This window comes from Lynx rufus, unplaced genomic scaffold (genome assembly GCF_022079265.1).
Source record: "Lynx rufus isolate CCGP_SWC_20201006 ecotype Redwood Valley unplaced genomic scaffold, mLynRuf1.p SCAF_11, whole genome shotgun sequence".
Taxonomy (NCBI): Eukaryota; Metazoa; Chordata; class Mammalia; order Carnivora; family Felidae; genus Lynx; species Lynx rufus.
In genome coordinates this window covers 19,849,075-19,870,458 of record NW_025814825.1, presented here as the reverse complement: position 1 = coordinate 19,870,458, position 21,384 = coordinate 19,849,075, and positions in this window count along the sequence as shown.

Genomic DNA, 21,384 nt, shown 5'->3' with positions numbered 1-21,384 from the left:
CTCAGGTCATGATCTCACAGTTCGTGGGTTTGAGCCCCACGTCAGGCTCTGACAGTTCAGAGCCTGGAGACTGCTTGGGATCCCGTGTCTCCCTCCCTCTCTGCCCTTCCCCCACTCCCTCTCTCTCTCGCTGTCTCTCAAAAATGAATAAACATTAAAAAAATAGTTCAAATGATAAATTTTATGCTATGCGCACTCTACCACAATAAAAGTAAATTAATATCTTTTAGCGTTTGTCCTATTCCAACTTGGATTTTAGCTGCCAGTGTTGATCTCGTTAGATCATCATTAGATGATGAGTAACTTGATATCAAGAAGTGGATCTTATTTATCTATGAATCTTTCTCTGCATCTAATGTAATGGTTCTCAAAACATGGTCTGTCAGCCGCTGGGGTCTCCAAGACCCTTACAGGATGTTCACAAAAATCAAACGCTTTTCATGATGTTACTAAGCCGTGATTTGCCACTTGCTATGAAAGAGTTATGACCTGCACTGATCCTACAAAAACCCATGGTAGGTAGCATTGCTGGAGCCTTACCACAAGTCAGGCTGTGGCACCAAACCAGACTCATTTTCTTCCGATGCACTTACAACTAAAGGAAGAAAAAAAAGTTGTACTTAAGAACATCCTTGGCGGTGTCTGCGTGGCTTAGACTCTTGATTTCGGCTCAGGTCATGATCTCAGGGTCATATATCAAGGTCACTGATACAGTTTCAGATTCCACATCACCAGGAAATTTTAAGAGACCAGGACTTGTTGAGTTTTGGTGTAGTATAAAAGAAGAATATTTGCAATTATCTGAAGAGGCAATGCTCTTGTTTTTTTCCATCTACAAAACTGAGTGAGACAGGACTCTCTTCATATACTCCAATCAAAATAATATATCACAGCAGACTGAGTGCAGAAACACCTATAGGAATCCATCTGTTTCCTGTTAAGCCAGAAAGCAAAAGAGATTTGCCAGGGCGTCAATGACATTCTTCTCATTGTTTTCTGTTTTGGAAAATAGTTATTTTTAATAAAAAATACTTATGTAAACATGAAGCAGATTTCTGTTGCTATTGTTAAATGCATCGTTAAGTATTATTAACGTTTTATGGTGTTAATTTTTCATATTAATGGATGTAGCTCACAAAAGCAAAAGGCCTTCGGTCTCAGTCAATTTGGGGATGAAAATGAATCCTAAGATCGGAAAGTCTGAGATCCTCTGATCTAACACAAAGTCTTTAATACATGTCTTAATAAGTAAATGAATGAATGAACGTACAAATGGATGAATGAATGAATGAATGAACAAAGACGTTGCTGGCAAAAACATACGGTTATGTGTGGTAAAAAAAAAAAAAGACAGGTTGATGTGGAAGGCTTCCAGGGGGTCATCCAAGGTAGGAGAGTTATTGGTTCCTCATTTGAGGATTTCACAGATGGACAAAATTTTCAAACTATTTTGGGAACTCACATAGAGTGGCCAACTTTATATTTGGTCAAGTAAGGACATTGAAAAAATAACTACAAGTCTACCTTTGCCGCTATTTTGTCAAGACATTTTAACGTAAAAAAGGACACAATCTTGGTATAAAGGACAGGCTCTAAATTGAAAAAAAAAAAATAGCTTTTTTGGAAGCTTTCCTTCTGGTCCTCGTTTTTCCTGCTTTGCCATGAGCTAGTGGACACTTTTCCCCGCGCCAGCCTTCATGACCATCAACCCACAGAAGAGACCGGCAAGCTTCTCTACGAAGGACCAGATAGTAAAGACTCTGGGCTTTGCAGGTCACCTTGTCTCCGCAGCGGCTCTTCAGCTCTGCCGACCTAGCGTGAAAGCGACACTGGGGCAGTCGGGGGAGGGGGGCACGCCTAAACGAATAAGCATGCCTGTGTGCCAATAGAATGTTATTCACAAGACACCCGTGGAAGCCAGATGTGCTGACCCCTTATCTAGAGAGCTGGGTAGAGGTACGGGGGGGATCCGGGGTCACCACGGGCTCTGGAATTGCAGACATGGCCGACATGACCATTTCTCTGACCAGTAGCCCAGGAAAATCTGCTCGAGAAGCTGGCTCTCCTGCAGGGATACATCAGGCCTGTCCTTTCAGGCACCTGAGGAGTACGGGAGTTGAGAAATCATCAGACCCCCCCAGAAGGGCAGTATGAAAGCACAGTGACCAGACCCCAGCTCTCCTGGCATCAAAGGACAGTGGCCAGATAAAGAAATGGAAGAAGGGCAGATAAGAAACAAGCAAAAAAAACCCCAGAAGAACCTCATCTGTGACTTTCTTTCAGAACGAAAGCATGCATTTTTAGAAAGGGAGTCTCCACTGCCATCTCCCCCCCACCCCCAGGATGCCAAGATTTGCCAGGCAGGCCTCTGCCAGCACAGGCACATCCTCCCCCCAGCTGCCGATCTGCCCAGCAGATTAGGGACGCGCGCATATGGCGGCAAAGGCAGGGGAGAATGAGCCACATCGGTTCTGACATGTGAGGGAGCACCGGAGCTGCGACCATATGGCCTGAAAGAGTCTCTAGGCATTTCACGGGACATTTCATGCAAGTTGAGACTGAGGCATTCAGGAACCTGCATCCGGAGAGAGAAAAAGAGAAGCTGCAGAAAATATCTTCCTTTAAAATATTCACAACAAGCGGGACAGAGAAGAGTTCATATCTGAAGAGTAAGGAACTCATTCGAATCACTGAAGAAAAAAAGGTGAAAACCCCAAAGAAAAGCAGAAAAGAACACGGACCCAATAGCTCGTAAAAGAACCACACGCGGTCACTACCCTAAAAATGACATGTGTCTTTACTGTTAATAAGCAAATGCAAATTACCATATGACACATCTTTACCCATGTTTTGAAAGAATACTACTTAATGCTGGTGTGAGTGCAGTGGGAGGGGGCACTCTGCATATTGCTGGTGGGCACGTGAATGGGTCCACACCAGCTGGAAATCAATCTGGTAACACATACGGAGAATTATACACATAGTCATAATCTTCAACTCAGCAATCCCACTTCTATGAATATGCGGAATAAACTAACACCATCACCTCCCTCTGACGGCACATCTACCTCTATTGATACAATCCGCGCTGCTAATCCACATCAGCTTTTTCTGAGTTTCACAAGGCAATCATGGCAAACTGCAAATTGAAACTTGAATGTGTCCTTTTCTCCCTCCACCAGTGATGCTGTAAACTCACATACCCCTAGCCTCCTTCCTACACGTGGCTAAGTTTTGGGGATCCCTGAGCAGAACTCAGCATCTATTCTTGGTTGAATCAGCTCATCACTCAATCATTTAGATTCTAGCCCTGTCATTCAAAACAGCCCCAGCTACTCCCAGCCTAGTGTCATCTGTGAATGACATCAGTCAACCTGCCTCCGGCAGGTTGTGTCATCGTCCACATTCCCAGGACGCTGTTAAGGACGGAGCCCAATGGCTGGCCAATGGACATCTTCTTCCACAGTATTGCTAGCCCATTAAAAAGCAGTCAGAGTTGTTCAACATGGTACTTATTTAACTTATTTGGACCCGTTCCTCCGTCTTGTCCACCCGGTGACTGTGAAAGGTGTTGTCAAATGTCTTGCAGAAGTCCCCCAGGACAACCAGAGAGGGCAGCGGGTGACAGTGTTTCTCTGGGAGAAAGAAAGTTTCTCCACTCCGCCTAGCACTGAAGCATGGGCTTTCCTGTGTACCCCTGCCCAGAACCCCGCTTCCTCTCTCCCCAACTAGCATCTTCCAGGGCCTTGCTCATAGCAACCTTTGACCTAATTTTAAGTGCATGTTAGCTAACGTAACCTTGGCTACAAGGTAGAGACACCAGGTCAGAACCGACATTCCAGGTCAGGGATTAGAGTCCTCGCTTTACCATTTACTACCTGCATGACCTTAAACAGGTCCCTTAATCCTTCAAATCTTGAAATCCCTCACCTGTAAAGTGGACATAATACACCCCGTGCCCCCACCCCTAGGGTATTTGTAAAGCTCAGTGAGATGGGATGGCAACATGCCTTGTACACCCAAGAGCTGCGTAAGCAGGGCTAACTTGTTCGTGTTACCGTTACCGCCGCTAATAAATCGTGTTCTTCCTATTTGGTGTAGTAGCGGGTAGTCTTTCTAGAGTGGTTACAAACATACGACGTGTGAAAAGATCTAGCCAGTGGTGCAGCAGCCTGGAACAAAAGGCACTTGTTCTTAGAATCCTTGAATTTGCCCCCCTTGAGAGCCAGCTGCGCCCCCAGTCCCTGGAGGTGAGAAAGCCTGCGTCCCAAGGGACAGGCATGTGTCGAGAAGCACACCGTGAGCAGATGGAAGATGGCGCCATGGCCTTCTCACATGGCCCCCCAAACTATTCTCCCCGTCACGTGCCTTCAAAATCACTCATTTCAGGGGCTCCTGGGTGGCTTAGTTGGTTAAGCATCGGACTGCAGCTCGGGTCATGATCTCGTGGTCTGTGAGTTCGGGCCCCGCATCAGGCTCTGTGCTGATGGCTCAGAGCCTGGAGCCTGCTTTGGATTCTGTGCCTCCCCCTCTCTCTGCCCCTCCCCTGTTCATGCTCTCTTATCTCTCTCTTAAAAATAAATAATCACTAACAAATTTGATGAAAAATATATATTCAAATACAATCCAAGGGAACAGAGCCAGTCTTGAAGGGTCCACGCAAGGCTCATTAACATTCACTTGAGTGTCTTGTCATAGGCGGTTACCATCTTGAGGGGCGAAAGGTGCAGAAAGGGGCAGTAGGAAGCCCGTATCACACCTGGTCTCCACTGAGCCTGCCCCCATGGTGACTCCGCCTGGGAGGCCTCCAGCCCACAGTCCTGCTTCCAGGTAAGGAAGCTTGGTCCTTAAGTCCTCTCTCTCTCTTACATCACAAGGCAGGGACTTTCAACTCTGGTTCCCTGGTGACTTCGAGAGTCCGGAACTGTGTCTGGCTCACAGTGGCGCTCCGATAAATTCTGCAACTGAGTAAATGCGTTTGTTGAAAGAACGGATGAGGTTGGGGGAGGGTGAACTGACTTCCCCAAGAACCCCGGGTACCAGATGGCAAGAACTCTGAGATGGAACTGCTTCTTCCTCCCTCCCACATCCAGCACTCACTTTACAGAATCGCGGGATCCGAAAGACAAACAGACCTGCCCAGAGCACATTTTTCCCAACAGCCTTTGAAGTCCTTGCCTTTCCACGCTTACTTTTCTTGGCAGCCACACACACCATTTTCAGTCACCCATCATTCAACAAAGATTTGAGGACTGCTTATTTTATGAAAAGCAGAAAGTTAAGTAATGCAACATCTCTGACCTCCTAATCCCTTCCCACCTCCGGTTCTGAGATGGAAATCCCACTGGGGTTTGGCAACCTGCCCGTAGCTCTACCAGGCTCCACACAGGAGTCCCAGCAGGTGGTGGCTGCTCTGTCCCTTCTCAGGCTCTGATTTTCCAGGGAGGATATTTTGACCAAGAAACTCTATCTGGCCCCAGGTGCCACATCACACATAGGGACAAGGGTGAAACTGTGTCACGGCTGTTGGAATTCCGCAAGGAGAAGGTGAGCACAAACGCCAGGGTGGTGATGGCTCCGCAGGGGGTCAGCCCGTTATACAGGATTCCTCGGGACTTGGGGTTCTATCAACATAGATCCACTGAACTCACCTCCTCCCTGTGACCTGGCTGGGAAGCCAAGGTTTAGCTATCAGCTTACTTTAGGTGGAAAGAACTTCAGGGGCGCCGGGGTGGCTCAGTCGATTAAGCGTCCAACTTCCGCTCAGGTCATGATCTCACGGTCCGTGAGTTCGAGCCCCGCATCGGGCTCTGTGCTGACAGCTCAGAGCCTGGAGCCTGCTTCAGATTCTGTGTCTCCCTCTGTCTCTGTCCCTCCCCCCCCTGCTCTCTTTCTCTCAAAAATAAATAAACATTAAAAAAAATTAAAAAAAAAAAAGAGCTTCAGCAAGCCTTCTTGTCTTACAGAGAAGGAAACTGATGCTCGGCGGGATGAAACCGCACCCCCAGGGCACCTCTGGAACAGCAGAAGTAACAAGAACTTAGACCTTGGTCATTGGTCCACTGCTGCCTCAAAGGCCACCCGGACACTATGTAGGAGTTCATCCGCTGCACAGTTTCATTGCAAGTTAAGCAAATAATTTCTCTCGCCTCTGTGTGGCTGAGAAATTGTGTTTTTCAGTAGGGAAAGGATTGAGTCCATTTGGGGACAACCTTAATATGGAATATTATGTAGCCAATAAAGCTCATATGTTCAGATCATATTCAAGGCATGTGGCAATGTTCATGAGGTAACGTCAAGTGAAAGGAGCAGGAGACCACTTCATACACGCACAATGAACCCTAATACTGTGCCTATATGCAATATGTCCTCTCTAATGGCAATGATTTTCGGATGCGCCGCTGGCGTAATAATATTTCCACAAAAAGGAAACGTTAAAGCAACTCTAAGAAGCATCCTGGTTTCAGAAACATTAAAGATGAAAAGTGAGCGGAAATGTGACATAAATTTATCACACAAATGTCTGGTGTGTGTGCGCGTGCGTGCATGTGGGTGCGTGTGTGGAAACATTAGACCGACAAGAAGTACATTAAATATTTAATAGTGGTTATCTCCGAGGAAAGGCTTTTATTTTTATTTTATCTGTTCTTTTAAGGATTTTTTTTTTTTAATTTTGTGTCTGGTGCGTACATCAGACTAACAAACTGCAGGTAGAACGTGAAAAGCAAAGGTAAGAAAAACGCACGCGACTTTTTGACTGACGCAGGACTGCGATTTCCATTTCCCAGTCTTGCTGCTTTTTTAACTCTTCTTTATTTTGTTATGTTTCTCCCCTCTGGTTTCTAAGCACAGTTTAACATTCCATCTTCCATGAACTATTAGAAGGTTGTCATAATGCTTTCTCCACTCTGCTGCCTTTTAGTGGTATGTCCTTGGTTTTCAGCCAACGTCTCTTAGGAAAGTCAGGTACAATTTCTTGGTGCAGGTGTCACAGGCACATTTAAGATGCCACCCTGCTCTGCCAGCAGAGGCCTATGTAAAAAGTACCCCTGGGAAAAATTGTTTTGACTCCAGTGCTAAGAGCATCTTAGCATGTTTGGGTTTTTTACTCTAAAAAAATCACAAGTATTCTCTTTATTATATATTATTTCCCCTTTTCTCTACCTGCTAAGGAACTCAGTCAATTTTGAAGCTCAAATATGATAACTCTGTTGGTCCCTGGGGTGGGGCTATTAGTGTGCTTCCCCCCCACACACACTTTGGTTCTGATTCTTGAAATAAAATATTCGATTTTACTGATTTCCTGTGTTCTTTTGTAAGAAGTTGCAAATCATCGGTGGGAAAGGCATGGAGTAAGTAAATACATATACTCAGTGAGCTCTTTCCCTGACTTCACCGTTCACACTCGCCCTTCCCCACACCTGCTGTAGATCCATCCATCAACGATCCTGTCGGTTATGATTCTGAAACACGTTCGCCGTCTCCACGGTCACCCTCCTGGCCCGGGCCACTGGACAGGGACCAGCCTCCTCGCCAGCCTTTCTGCCTCTTCCCCTTCCCTCCTCTGTTCCACTTACTTCCTCAGAGAGTTCCTTCCACCGCCACATCAAAGCAGGCCCGCTCCCCTCTATCCACCCCAGTGCCCTCTTTACCTCCTCCGTGGCACCTCCGATGCTTGAAATAACCTTCATTTCTTCCCCGGGCTGTTTTCCCCTCTCCTCTTGCCCGACCCTAAGGTGAAAGCCCCATCTTGTTCCCTGCTGCCTCTTCAGTGCCCAGGACCGCCTGGCACATTGTGTGGAGAGTGAAAGCCTGGCTCACCTCCAGCACCCACCTAGTACAGGGCGACAGCTCCCCGTGCACGCGGTTGTGTCTTCCAACGATGAGCAAAGCGCCATCCTGCTGGCCTTCAGCTCTCGGCACGGGGCTCTCCGGACCTGTGTGTGGTGGGGGACGGTTGCCACAGTCCCACCTGCCTCCCGGGAGGTGGGAAGGAAGGGCTGAGAGGAATTAGACTATAGTGTGAGGACCCACCCAGGCCAATCGGCAGCAGGACCAGGGCCACTGCCCCAAGTCCAGAAAGTCCTATGGCTCCACAGATTGCCCCAAGGGTGACTCTCTGTCCCTTCAGGGGACTTCATTTGCCAGACATTCAAATGCCATATTAAAATTCTTCTCCCTGTGGGCGCCTGGGTGCTCAGTCAGTGGAGGGTCTGACTTTTGATTTCGGCTCAGGTCACGATCCCAGGGTTGTGAGATTGAATCCCATCTCAGACTCCACAGTGGGTATGGAGCCTGCTTAAGATACTCTCTCTCCCTCTGCCTCTCTCTCTCTCTCATAAATACATACATACATACATACATAAACAAATAAATAAATAAAAATTTCTAAGATTAAATTAAATTTAAAAATAAAATAACAATTCTCCCTGAAGGGGCAAGGATCCCCAAAGAGAGTTCACACACTCTAAGAAACTTGCTCATGAAGATGACTTTTTTTCCTCTAATGCAATAAGAAACCATGTCCTTGGGGCATCTGGGTGGCTCAGTTAGTTGAGCATCCGACTGTTGGTTTTGGCTCAGGTCATGATCTCAAGGTTCATGGGATCGAGCCCCACGTCAGAGTCTGCACTGATGGTTCAGGAGCCTGCTTGGGATTCTCCCTCTCCTCTCTCTCTCTCTCTCTCTGCCCCTACCCTGCTCATGCTCTCTCTCTCTTTCTCTCTCTCTGCCTCAAAATAAATAAACATAAGAAGAAAGAAAGAAAAGAAGAAAGAAAGAAAAGAAAGAAAGAGAAAGAAAGAAAGAGAAAGGAAGGAAGGAAGGAGGGAAGGAAGGAAGGAAGGAAGGAAGGAAGGAAGGAAGGAAGGAAGGAAGGAAGGAACTGGAACCTTCTTTTCCCTGGAGGCGTCCTCCCTGTGAATTGGGCACGTACGTCCAGCGGAGGCCAGAACTCTTGCCCTCACCTGCCCTTTTTGCCCAGAAGTCTTGCCGGCTCCGCACCCTGCAGGAAGCCCTCTCTGCTCCTCACTGGCTCGGCTCCAGGAAGTTCTCACTGGCCCCAGGAAGACATTCACTCCCCGACCTCCTTCAGAAGAGAGTCTACCCACGTATTCTAGGAACTGGTGACAACCCCCAATCCCTTTTGTTACCACCTTGTCTTAGGGTCACCAGTGCAAATCAAGGCCAAGGTAGAGCCCCGGGGAACCTGTGGTTTCCAAGCTCAATATGCAAATCCCTCTGGAGTCCCTCAGGTAAGCAACTTCACTGGAAGGTTATTGGGGCGCTGGTAAGCTTGGGGCGCAGGCCCTGAAAAAAATCCCCCAACCTTTGTGGCCCGGGAATATCGGTACTTGGAGAAGAGCCAGAGCATCTGGAAGGGGAAGAAAGTGCCACACAGTAGTCCCATGAGGGTGTAGAGGAGGTGGGGTAGAAAAAGAGGCAAGACTTCATCCTGATGACGCTCGCGGCTTGGAGAAACTGGGCCTCAGAGAATCTGGTTTGTGAATCCCAGGCAGCTTTAGTAACCGCTTAGACCCCGCTGTGCCTTCAGCCCCCAGAGCCTGCCCAGAACCCCTGGGAATCTGGGAAAAAATTCCAGGAGGTTAGACATAAAATATACTTTGTTCCCACTTTCCAGCTAAGGAAGTTGAGGCGGAGGGGGTTCTGCAGCAGCATGTAAGGCCAGCCCAAGTCCTCTGGCTTCCATCCGCCACATCCCACGGCTGCACCCAACGTAGATATAAGATTTCCATTTCCTTCCCTCTTCCTGCGGGGCCCAGCTGAAATCTATGTCATACACATGTATGAAATATTTAAGCCTCTCCTGAGGAGCCTGGTGTCACTTCTAAATCAATTTATTCTAATCTAATCTTCATCTGCCATGGTTTCCTGGGCCAGCGCCATCAAGGAAACCTCTTGGCAGGTGAGAGAAACTGAAAACACAGAACATTTGTTTTTAATGGTTCCTCCACAGCCGGCAGTTTCCAATATGGCAAAGTCCACGCAAACCATGAAATATGACTGGTCTCTGGAAATGACCCCCGATACACTCTGAGATCCGTGCAGATAGATGGGTGCTCGCCAAACTGCGCGCATAAAGTTGTCAGGGGCCCCCTAAAACTGTAACGCGCGCCGAGGCGAAGTCAGAAGGCCGGCGTGCCTGGCCAACAGCAGAGGGAAGGCCATGAGAGATCCTGGCAGGAGCGCAAGGCGCGGCCAGTCATCATGTTCCTAAGTGGACTTTTCATAGCCGCAGCCATAAAAGGCACAGTTTTCTCCATCTCTGCCTGGGATTTAATGGTATTCGCTTTTATTCCAGCTCCTTTTATTTTGATAGGAATGCTCCAAAAGGCAGAAACCGGCCTCACCTTGCTTTTCCATCAGGCTCAGCTGTGGAACACCAGAAGGAAACTCCAGAAGAGGTTGGGCCCCGGGACCAGGAAGCCTCAGGGGGCCTCCAGGTGACTGAAAGGCCCAGAGGGTGACGTGCCAGGGAAGGGGACAATGGAAGCCTCTCTCACTGGACCCGGGATTCTCCAAACCTCCACCCTGGAGGTTTCCCGCCATGCTGAACTATCCGCTTCCTGCCTTGTCGCCAGCCCGTCCCAGCCAGAATACCCACCGGGCCCCCGTGTCCGGGCAAGCCATCCACAGCTTGGACCGGCAGCGCATCCACAGCTCTGCCCCCGCAGGCCTTGACCGCAAACCTTGACGGCCTGGCAGGACTGGGATAAGCTGGGACTTCGCAGTCTCACTTTAGACCCAGAGTCAGCATCCCCCCCACCCCCGCCCCACTAAGCAGTGGGGCTTCTCTATATTCTGTGTCTCTGGGTTAGGGAGTGAGGTCCTACCTTGAGCCCAACCTGAATGAGTTGCTGTGTCTCTGCCACCCACTGTGGCAGGGTCAGGAGCTGTCCCAAACTTTCAGGAACCCGACGCCTCCCCTACCTGACTGGGAATTTAATGTTCGAGAACTCGGGCTCGACCAGAATGGAGTTCACGTCTCATCTCTGGCATCTCCTAGCTGTGTGATATCGGGACATCACTCCACTTCTCTGTGCCTCGGTTTGCCTATCTGGGAAACGGGTATAACGACCCTAATTCCCATCCGAGAAGTGAATGACATTGTTCACGCAGAGCATGCTGGGCACCGCCTGGCGATAAGAAACCTCCAATCGTGGCAGCCATTGTGGGTGTCTCTCAGTGGCACTAAACCTTGTTCTCTTCCCCCTTACAGAGACAAAGAGGGCATTCCTGTCCCTTGTGGTCGGTGACTCTTGGCCAGCTGGTAGCGAGCAGAAGTGACCCTTGTCACCTTTGGTATAGGACATGTGGGAACAGTCTTGCTTTGAGCACAGCCTCTGCCCTCCGTTGGTGAGCACTGAAGCTACCTGTCCTGAGTCCTCACTAGATGATGGGCCTTCACCAGCCTGGGTCTCTAAGAGAGTCTGTGGAGCATAGCCCTTTACCAGCCCCCGCTGGGCCTGACATGTGAGCCAGAAATAAATCTTGAGGCCACTGAGACCCCCTACCTCACTGTTGACTCCTGAAAAACACCCCATCCAACACCCCCTCCCCCCAAGCGAGCACCAGGCGCATGGCGTTTGTTCTGCGTTTTGGACGTGGGGTTTGGGCTTTGAATGTCCTGCGCTTTCTCCTTTCTCATCTCCTGACAGTGAGCTGCGGCCCTCAGCTGCCCCCTGCTCCCTGCCGACCCACACTGCTGAGAGCTGAGCCTTGGCCCGGACCAGGGCAGCAGCAGCAGGAGAAGCCAGGGAGGGAGAGAGTTGTCTGGAGCTCCAGATGGATCTTCCTCCTCCGGGCCTGAAGCACTGGGTTGGATTCCCAGCCCAGGACGGCAGAGGCGCCTGGCACAGGCTGGCAGCAGCCGCGGCTCCCTTGCCCGTTCTCTCAGTTCCACAGCCGGAAACCCTTTCCAGGGAGATGCAGTGAAAGGTCACTCTAACATCGTGCTTCCTCTGAATCAGCCGGGCTTTCATTACTCTGATGGGACCTGGAAGCTAAAACAGGCAGAATTTTCCACGGGGTTGTGGCAAATCAGAGCTGGAGGAACCACCCACATCAACTGCATCGTGCGGAGTAGGCAACTGCGGACCAGAGAAAGGATGGGGCTCGCCCAGGGGTACGGCAAGGCAGGGACCGCCGTGAAACAGAATCTTGCTGTCAGTTTAGACACTGAACACAAACAGGACAGGACTCTCATCCAAGGAGGCAGCCTCCACCCGATCGGGGATGTCCATTCTCTAAGATCACGGCTTCCTCTAAGACAGAGAATCCGGAGGGGCTACCTGCGTGGCTGTGCCTGCCTGGGCCCGCAGCTTCCCGTGTGGGCGTGAGCTTTCCAAGTGCCCAGGAGGATACGTGGCCGGTCCACTGCCCTCACCTCCCATCGGTCTCACCCAGGCGCTGAGCTCAGGGCAGCCATGAGACAACCCAAACATGAAAGAGTCTGAGGCCAGAAGGCAAGCTGAAGTCTGTGGCTGGATGAGCGCCACTGGGCCACTCTTCACAGCCCACTCTCCCAGAGGTCATCTGGCCCCGGCCAGATCCCCGCTGCCATGGGTGGCACACTACCTCCCACGCTGCTGTTCCCCTGTTGGATCTGTCTCCATATCTGATGGGATGTCTCCCTCTGCTCCAGATCGACCCTGTGGGACCGTGCCGAACCTCTAGCCTACGACAGCCCTTCTAGAATGACAAGGCTCTTGTGAATCCTCTCTCTGGTGTGAACAGTCCGAGGCTATCATGGAACTGGGAGCCCTATCTCCTCTCCCTCAGCCCCGTGGCAGCTCAAAGTGTGCTCCAGTAGCCTGGTGTCCCCAGTACCTGGGAGCTGGGTGCCAAGTATCAGTCCCACTCCAGACCTACTGAGTTAGAACTCACATTTTAACAAGATCTCCAGCTGCTTCCGGGGTTAGCTTCACTTTGGAAAGCTCTGGCTTACACACACCTCACACTGTCCATTGAGGACCCAGAATTCAAGTGCACAGGACAGGGCTCTCATCTCTCTCCTTCCGAGGCTTCTTTACAGCTGCAGGACCCTAACAACACAAAGGATCCTGGGTCCACTTAGACCCCTGAGTCTCCTTCAAGAAACTGCTCCCAAGCTGCATCCTGGGTGGGAAGAAGTTGACATATGTCAATTCAGGTGCGGAACCTTAACGTTTAGCCAAATTAAACATCACTCTTCTTTTAGCCGTGTCTGATCTGCTATTTAATCCATCCATTTTTAAATCTGCCTGCATGTTAGGATCACCTGGTGGACTTCGTAAAAACTCTGACGCCAAGACCCCGTCCCAGAAGAAGTCAATAGACTCTCTGAAGAGCGCTGTGGGTGTCTGCTTTTGTTTATTACGCTCTCCATGCAATTCTAATATGCAATCGGGATAGAGAGCCAGTGGTTTAACACATCTATTAAAAAGTGGATTTTTTTTTCCTTAAGAGGGGTGTCAACTTCAGACTCCAGGGTACATTGGTGTGAGCAATTCCTCACAGGGACTCTGAGCTCATGGCGACGTATCTGTCAGCTACTGCCATAATATTGCTGTGTAACAAACAACCACAAAATCAGAGACAATGCAATAAGAAGCACTCAAGTCGATGACACATCTGTGGGTCAGCTGGGACAGCTCTGTCTGTCCGTGTGTTGCCTAATCTAGGCTGTAGTGACATGGTGGCTCTCTTCAGACTGTAGAGCTGGGTTGGCCACCCTTCTGTTTGCAAGTGTGTGGATCGGGTAAACAGCTTGTCCTGATCTTCCCACGACATTCTTGATCTTAGCACTGCAAGTCTTATGTCCCAGTGAACCTCACAGTCCAGGGAAAACAGGGATGGCTGCATACCCTGCCTGCGGTCAACTTGGGTACCTCTGCTCCTTGTTCTCTCCTCCTCCTTAGACCAGCGGGGCAGCCAGGGCATGTACCTTTCAGGACATGGGCAGAGACTCGAGAGACCTAGCAAAATAGAGACCCAGGCACAGGCTGCCATGCTGTCACTTTCCATCGCACATCAGCTTTGTCAGCCATGTTGGCCAGAAGTCGCCGGTCCCAATTAAACTTCATCCTATTAGATTTAGCCTCACTGCAGGCTGTCACCATCTTTCAGGATCTTTATTCAGGCATCTGGTACATTGGCCAAAGCAAGCTGCACAGCTGAGCCCAAAGCTAAGGGGCATGAAAAAAGGCCCTTCCCCTGATGAGGCGGTAGCTGGCGTGTGGATTCAGAGAAGGGCGTGTAATTGGGCCAGTCATCCACCTCCTACAGGCAGCGAGATTCTGGCTCCCAAACACAGATGACCTCATTCCTTCCTGGCTACCGACTGTCCCCAGGGAGCCAGGTTCCAGAGCCTGAGACCATCTCCACTCCAGTCCCCATCTAGCTCCTAAAGCACATGTCTGCTCAGGTGCCCCATTGTCTCTGCCACTCTGTGACTCCTTCCCCTCCTTCTCTTCCTCCTTCTTCATCAAACGTCTTGAAAGATGAGGATCATCTCACATCAGCCTCGTCAGCCATCCTGACGAGAAATCTCTTACGCCAATAAACTTAGTCTGGTCTCAGCCTGGCAGGATCTCTTGGATCCTGATTCCCCAACCAGTACGTTCCCCCCAGCCTTCAGCTCTGCATCCTGGGCCATATTTTTTGCACATCCATAACCCAGATGTCAGCAAACTCCTCCAGGCCCTGAAATCTAGGCACACTTGGCTGGAGCCCCTCAACCTCACAGGCTTTGAGCCCACAGATCCCTGCCCTTGACTTGTTCCCACTCCCAGTGGCCTCATACAAACGTCTGCAAAACAGCCTGGTGCCCACGGTTCATACACAGCCAGCATGTCATAAGTCGGTGACTTTGATGAGGGCATCGTGGGGCAGGTGGCACATATCACAGGCCCGGGCCCCTGTACGTGCTTTCCCTGCCGTCCCCTACCCTCTGCACAAAACTCCACCCTGCACTTCCTGTTCGGTCCTTCTACCTCCATGGGGCGGGTCCGTGGGGATCTTAGCTTTTGCCTCAAGAGGCATGTGAGGGAATGTTCCCCCCATCTCATTATATGTCAATTACTTCTGACTGGGTTTTAGGTCCCCAGGATCCTCTATCTTTCCCCAGCCACCAAGCAAGTGTCTGGGCTCTGATCCCACTTAAGTGCAGTAAAGCACAAAGAATGAGTATGCCTTCAAGGCAAGAAATCTGAAAGGTCTTCACTGCTTTAAAAATTATATGGGCTGACTCACCCCGCATCCCTAAACGTATCAGGCTCCGCGGAACAGGCGAAAAGGACTCCCGAACTCGCGTCCTGACTTTGCACCCTACTAGAGATACTCTCCAACCTGGCTCCATGGCCTACCCACAGGTTGGCCCTCCAGCCAGTTAGCCAGGACAGGACCACAGTATCCAGGGGCCAGCTGGAGCACAGCACCTGCAAGTCAGTTTCAAATCCTGGCATTGACCCTTACCCTCCTGGGGCCCCACTTTCCGCTGCACTGACTCCTGACGGGCAGGAATGTTATGGAAAGGGCATTAGACAAATAACATCGGGGAGGTTCCTCAAACCCAGGAAAGCTCTGCCTAATGTGTGGTGCTCTTCTCATTCGTGGAGCTCAGGAAATGCCGTTGATTTCAACGCACGCCTCAGTAGGTCCCTAATTAGGAAGGAGATCCACTGTCACAAAAACCACATGTCTCAGCCCCAAGCCAAATGGGATGGGTTTCTGGAGGGGCCCCACTGGTGGAAGATGAGGGGTTGCCTCCCTCCCTGGCAGAGCTGACCAAGGAGGTCAGGCTTTGCCACCCGCTCCCCAGGCTACGAGTCTCAGAGCAGGAAGGGGTCTGGCTGCTGCAGGTGATAAAACAACAACAGCAACAACAACAACAAAAAACCAGAGAGCTGGAGCAGCTGGGCTCAGGTCAGGCACAAGGGGTGTCTCTGCCTGGGCTCAGCAGAGACAGCCAAATGCCCAGCCCAGCTGCCACGGCCCCGTGCTGGGCCCTACACTGGGGCCAGAGCCTCGCCGCCAGGCTGGCAGGCTCCCCACTGCAGCTGCGAGGCCGCTCTGACCCGAGGAGGTCTGTCTCTCCTCCAGCTTGCGTTTCCCTCCCCTCCCCCTGCTGCCTCGGCCTTGCCTCCGCCTGCCTGTGTCTCTCTCCCTGTCTGTCTCTCTCTCCCCTTCTCCCACTCCCTCTCTGTCTCTCTCTGTTGTTCCTTCTCTCCCTGTCTCTTTGTGTCCCACCCACGTGCGTCTGTCTCGGCCTCAGCCTACAGCTCTCTTTTGTGTGTGTTTCTCTTCCTCTCTGTGTTTCCGGCCCTCTCTCTGCCTCTGAAGTGAAGGGTAGGGAAGAGGAGAAGAGGCAGGGCCCAAGAGGAATCCCAGACAAAACTGAGCAGGGATCGCATTCCATCCCATTCAGGGCTCAGAGGCGGGGAGTTGGGACACTGCGAGCAGGTTGAACTTGCAGCTGGGAGGACCACGGGTCCAGGGCGCTGCACGGTGCTCCCGGCGTGAGGGAGGGCCAGCAGTCAGTTCTCACAGACACCACAAGGATCCCGGGCTCAGCAAATGTGTTTCGGGTCTTCCCTTAGATCCAGAGCTTGGGCTGGGGCTGGGGACCAGGAGGAACAAGGCAGTGACCTTGCTGTGACAGAGCTCCATGGGCACGTGGGGAGAGGATTACATAGGCTGCTACACAATCCCAAGGATCCTGTAGGCAAAGGGCGCCCAAAGGAGAAGGCCAGGACAGTGGGCCCAGAAACCAGTGCTCACTGGAGAGGCTACTCGGAGTGAAGCCTAGAATGACTTACAGTTTTCCGGGCTCAGAAGAAGGGACCGTATTCTGGAGGGTGCATCTGGGGAGCAGCAGCCTTGCTCCAGCCTCAGTACAGGGGGACTGCAGGGACGTGGCAGGGTCCAGGCTAGGAGGAGGGTAAAGTCATGTCACACATTCAAGTTTCCCAAGCCAGAGGCAGTGGGCGACCCTTGAATGCCGTGAGCCACACGACTGCGGTGGGGAGGCCTTTGTCCTTCTGTGAGATTGGGAAAGCCATCCTTTCCTCCGCCTTGTCTTCTGTGGAGAAGGGGAAATGAGGGAGAGGCCATGTTGCGTTGCTATTATCCAAGGTTGGGGGGTAGGGGGGGTGCCTCTGCTTGGCTCTCAGTATTGGGAAAGGACGTCATGATTAGCCAGTTGCATTCATAAGGGAGGTGATGGTGGACCACACACTGGGGCTTAGCAGCTCAGCTGAGAGCAGAACCTTATTTTAATATGGCTTCTTCTGTAACTGGGCAGAGGAGGCTGCAGCTGTGAGGCCGAGGGACAGACTCTCAGTGAAGAATGAGATAAAAATGGTGCCTTTGGTCGTCTGGATTCACATCCACTTCAGGGTCATCAGCCTGCCCTGCCACACCTTTTCTTGCCCAGTCACACACCCAGTGTTTCTCTCCCTCCCTGGGCCCAAAGCTCTCTGAGACACGAAGAATGAATAAATAGCCAAAGCTGTCATTATACAAGTGGGGAAACTGAGGACAAGATGGAGGAAATTGCTCACCAATGGTCACAGAATACGCTAGAGCTGAGTCGGGGCTCTCAGCTCTGAGACGTCTATGTGCAACCGTCCACTTCGGGGAGAGGACCGCTCCTGACTTCCTGGGGGGACTGGAGGTGTCTGGCCGGCAGGCGGATCCTGAGCAGGAGCTGGAGATCTGAATGTCATCCGTGCACGGGCAGGGGGAGGGGGCGGGCCTGGGAAACTCAATCGCAGAAGCAGAACAGTGTCCGAAGATCAGTCCTCATGCCTCTAGCGGGCCCCCTTCCCCGTCACTCTCATTGACACTTCGGTCTCTAAGGACAGTCACCATGCCTGCATCCCAGATGAGGAAAACGAGGCTCCAGGAGGGCAGAGGTCCTACTGAATGCTGAGACCCAAACCACAGCCTCCAAGCTGTAAGGCTTATGCCTTTTCTCCATCGTGTCAGACACATGTAGATATTTGCACTTGAACATTGCCACATGATGGGGGAATGGATAGTGGTTATGTATGTGTAGCATACAAACACATGTATATGCACACACACATGCACAGTTGCACGCCCGCACGTACACGTGTGCATGCACGCTTGCACGCACTCACGGTTTTTCGAAATCTCCACTGGCTCTCCCTGCCCTGTGCTGTGTGGAAAATTAGTATATTGGTGCAGTCACTAATCCCTTTCATTTGGATCCAAGCAAATGACAGGATCAGTCTCCATCACTGCCATGGCTAAACCCCAGGGCTCTCCCTGGTGCCTTGAACAGGAGTCAAGATGACCCACTTTCTCCAGCTATTCCCTGTCTCCGGGCTGCTTCGGCTGGGAAACTGTCAGCCTGGTAAATATCATGAGCTTAGCAGGCTGGTTCCCGCTTCCAAGCCTGCCCCTTTTTGGCTGCCCAGCCTGGCTTATGGGACCGAGCCCCAGGATCCTGCCCCAAATGTCAGGGTTCAGCTGCCCATACACAGACAGAACCTGTCTGCCCAGCATGCCAGCATCCACAGAGACGCCCAAGTGCAAACCAAGGTCACTCCTTCCCTCAACAAGCATTTCCTGGGTTCCTGGTCCACATCAGGCACAAGGATGGGAGCTTAAAAAGACACAGACTCTGCCTTTGGGAAGATCCCAGCTTGGAAGGGAGCTGGTCATGAAAACAAACCCAGAAATAAACAGCGGAACAAGCCAAGTATTCTCTGAGCTCAGAGGAGAGAACAATGACTTCTGCTGGGAGGGTCAAGGAAGGCTCTTCGGTAGTCTCTGGAGTTGAGACTGGAATGCAAATTAGAATATGCCACATCTAGATGTGAGGGAAGGGCATTCCAGATGGAAGGGACAGCGTGGAGGCAGGAAAGAGCAAGGTCAATGTAAACAAGAGTGGCTAGAAGGGCAGCTGGAGCCAGGTCCGGACTAGCCACGGATCCCAGAGTAGGGAACAGGTTCGTCCTCCAGGTAAGAGTCAGAGTCAGAGTTTCGAGAGGAGGCCTGCCAAGTTCCAGACAGCCTGTCCATAGTCCCTGCTCTCCCCTTAGACCATCGTACCAGCCATAACTGAGCCCTTTCTACCTCCCAAGGATCTCACTCCTCACCAGTGGGGGCCCTGTGTCTCTCCTCTGTCTCCCTGGCTTTTTCCTTCCCGTGGAGTGCTTCTCCAGATGCCAAATACTTCTCAGTGCAGATGTTAGGAACGCCAGCCTCCCCTTGCGGGGCATCTGCTTGAGAAAGGAAAGAAAAAGGATGCCCGGAATCCCCAAAGCCCACTGCCCCAGTGGCGCAAAGCCAGCCTTGCGTGTATGCTTTCAGAGTTTTGCAGGGAAACAGATCCCAAGGCTGCCCTTCGACTTGGCCTCAGACCTCCAGAAGCCAAAGTTGGTGGAGACAGTTGTGCCTGCCTCTGCATTACTGGGGCCTGCTGGGGCAAGGGCCAGCCACAGCTAAGACCCCTGGGTTACTCAGGGGATGCGTGGCCACATCAGAGCCTGGGGCCAAAGCGCTGTCTCTGAGCAGGTGACACTAAGCGCTGCTCCTCTGTCCACGTTCTCTCACTAAGGTGGACAGGTGGACATAGAAGTATGTACGGGGACAGGCTGGGAAGGTAGCCCCAGGTAGGACCCCAGTCCCTCCCTGGCTCGATGATCCTCACACGGAGAGAGCCTTGCAGGTATTCCGGGTCAGGGCCCTTGGCCTCCAGTTAGGCAGGTGGCCACAGGCCCCCACCATCTCCCTGGTTCTGAGGCTACAGGAGCCAGGATGAACCACAAGAGCCCTGAGAGGGAATCGGCTACTTTCTTGCATCAGCTGGATCGGGGCACAATTTCTGTATCAGAAACCACACCCACTCAAAGGTGACTCCGATGAGCTCGGGGAAGCACAACCGGCATACAGTTGGGCCTCAGAGCACTTCCGGCTCCCCCCAAAGCTGCCTCAGTGCCCTCCGCAGTGCTCTCTCACCTCTTTCTCTACCTCTAGCTCCAGGCAACCAGACTCTGCTCTCTGTTGCTTTGGATTAGACTTTTCCAGAGTTTCCTATAAATGGAATCGCATGATACGGTTTCGATCCTTCTGCATCCGGCTTCTCGTGCTCCGGAGTCTGTGTTTGTGATGCGTCCTTGATGCCTGTACTCCTTTCCTGTCTCTTTCAGTGCTGAGCATTGACTGTTCCATCCAACCGTCGTGTCTGTTGATCCATTCACCTGTAAATACACACTTGGATTGTTTATGGGTTTGGGGCTTTTTTTTTAATAAGGTGGCGATAAACATTCATGAACAAGACTTTTTGTGGACCCATTTTTATTTGTCTCGGGTGAACACTTAGGAGTGGAGTTTCTCCACAACACGGTCAACAGCTGTTTCGCTGTATAAGGAAACACCAAGCTGTTTCCCAAAGTGGTTGTATCATCTTCAGTCCCCACCGGCAGCGCGCGGGGCTCTCATCCCTCCACGTTCCTCGCCAGTGCTTGTTGTGATCAGTCTTTTTCATTTTGGCCGAACTGTTGGGTGCATTTCGCTGTGGTTTTAATTTGCACTTCCCGCATGACCAGCGGTAACGCGTTCTGCTTCCGGGCCTGAGCGCGCCCTTCTCCAGCTCCACCCCCGGGAGGCGCACTTCACCTCTCTGGATTTTAATTTTCGTGTCTGGACAAGGGGAGCACCAGTCCCTGCCCTGTCCCCGTCCCCAGGCCTTTGTAAAGATGGCATCAGAGGACATGTGTGTATACAGAAGTACACGCAAGTATTTGCAAGGCATAAAACTCTAAGTTGCACTTAGTTTAAAATTCTCACAGCCCTGAGTTCATCCGTCTTTCTCTTTCGTTTCACTTTCATCATTTCGTTGCAGTAGCCTCCTTACTAGTTTCTCTGACTGTGTTGTCCCCTGGTCTCGTCCTCACGGGGGCAGGTTCCTTGCCTCCATCCTGAGATCTTCCTTTTTTTTCTTTTTAATTTTTGTTAATGTTTAGTTATTTTTGAGAGAGAGAGAGAGTGGGGAAGGGGCAGAGAGAGAGACACACACACACAGAAACCGAAGCAGGCTCCAGGCTCCGAGCTGTCAGCACAGAGCCCGACACGGGGCTCGAACTCCCGAACCACGAGATCATGACCTGAGTCGAAGTCGGACGCTCAACCGACTGAGCCTCTGAGGCACTCCATGAGATCTTCCTACTACTTCCAGCAGCTTCCCTGTCCTCTGTTTGCTCAGAGCCACAGTGGTCCAGAGCTAAGGGGATGCAGCCTGCAGGGGCCACCATAGAAATCCATCCCCTTCTAGGGAGCCGAGGGAGCTCTCCTGGAGCCCAAATGCCCCTTTCTTCAGAAGCCTTGTCATGAATAACTGCTTCTTGTCAGAGC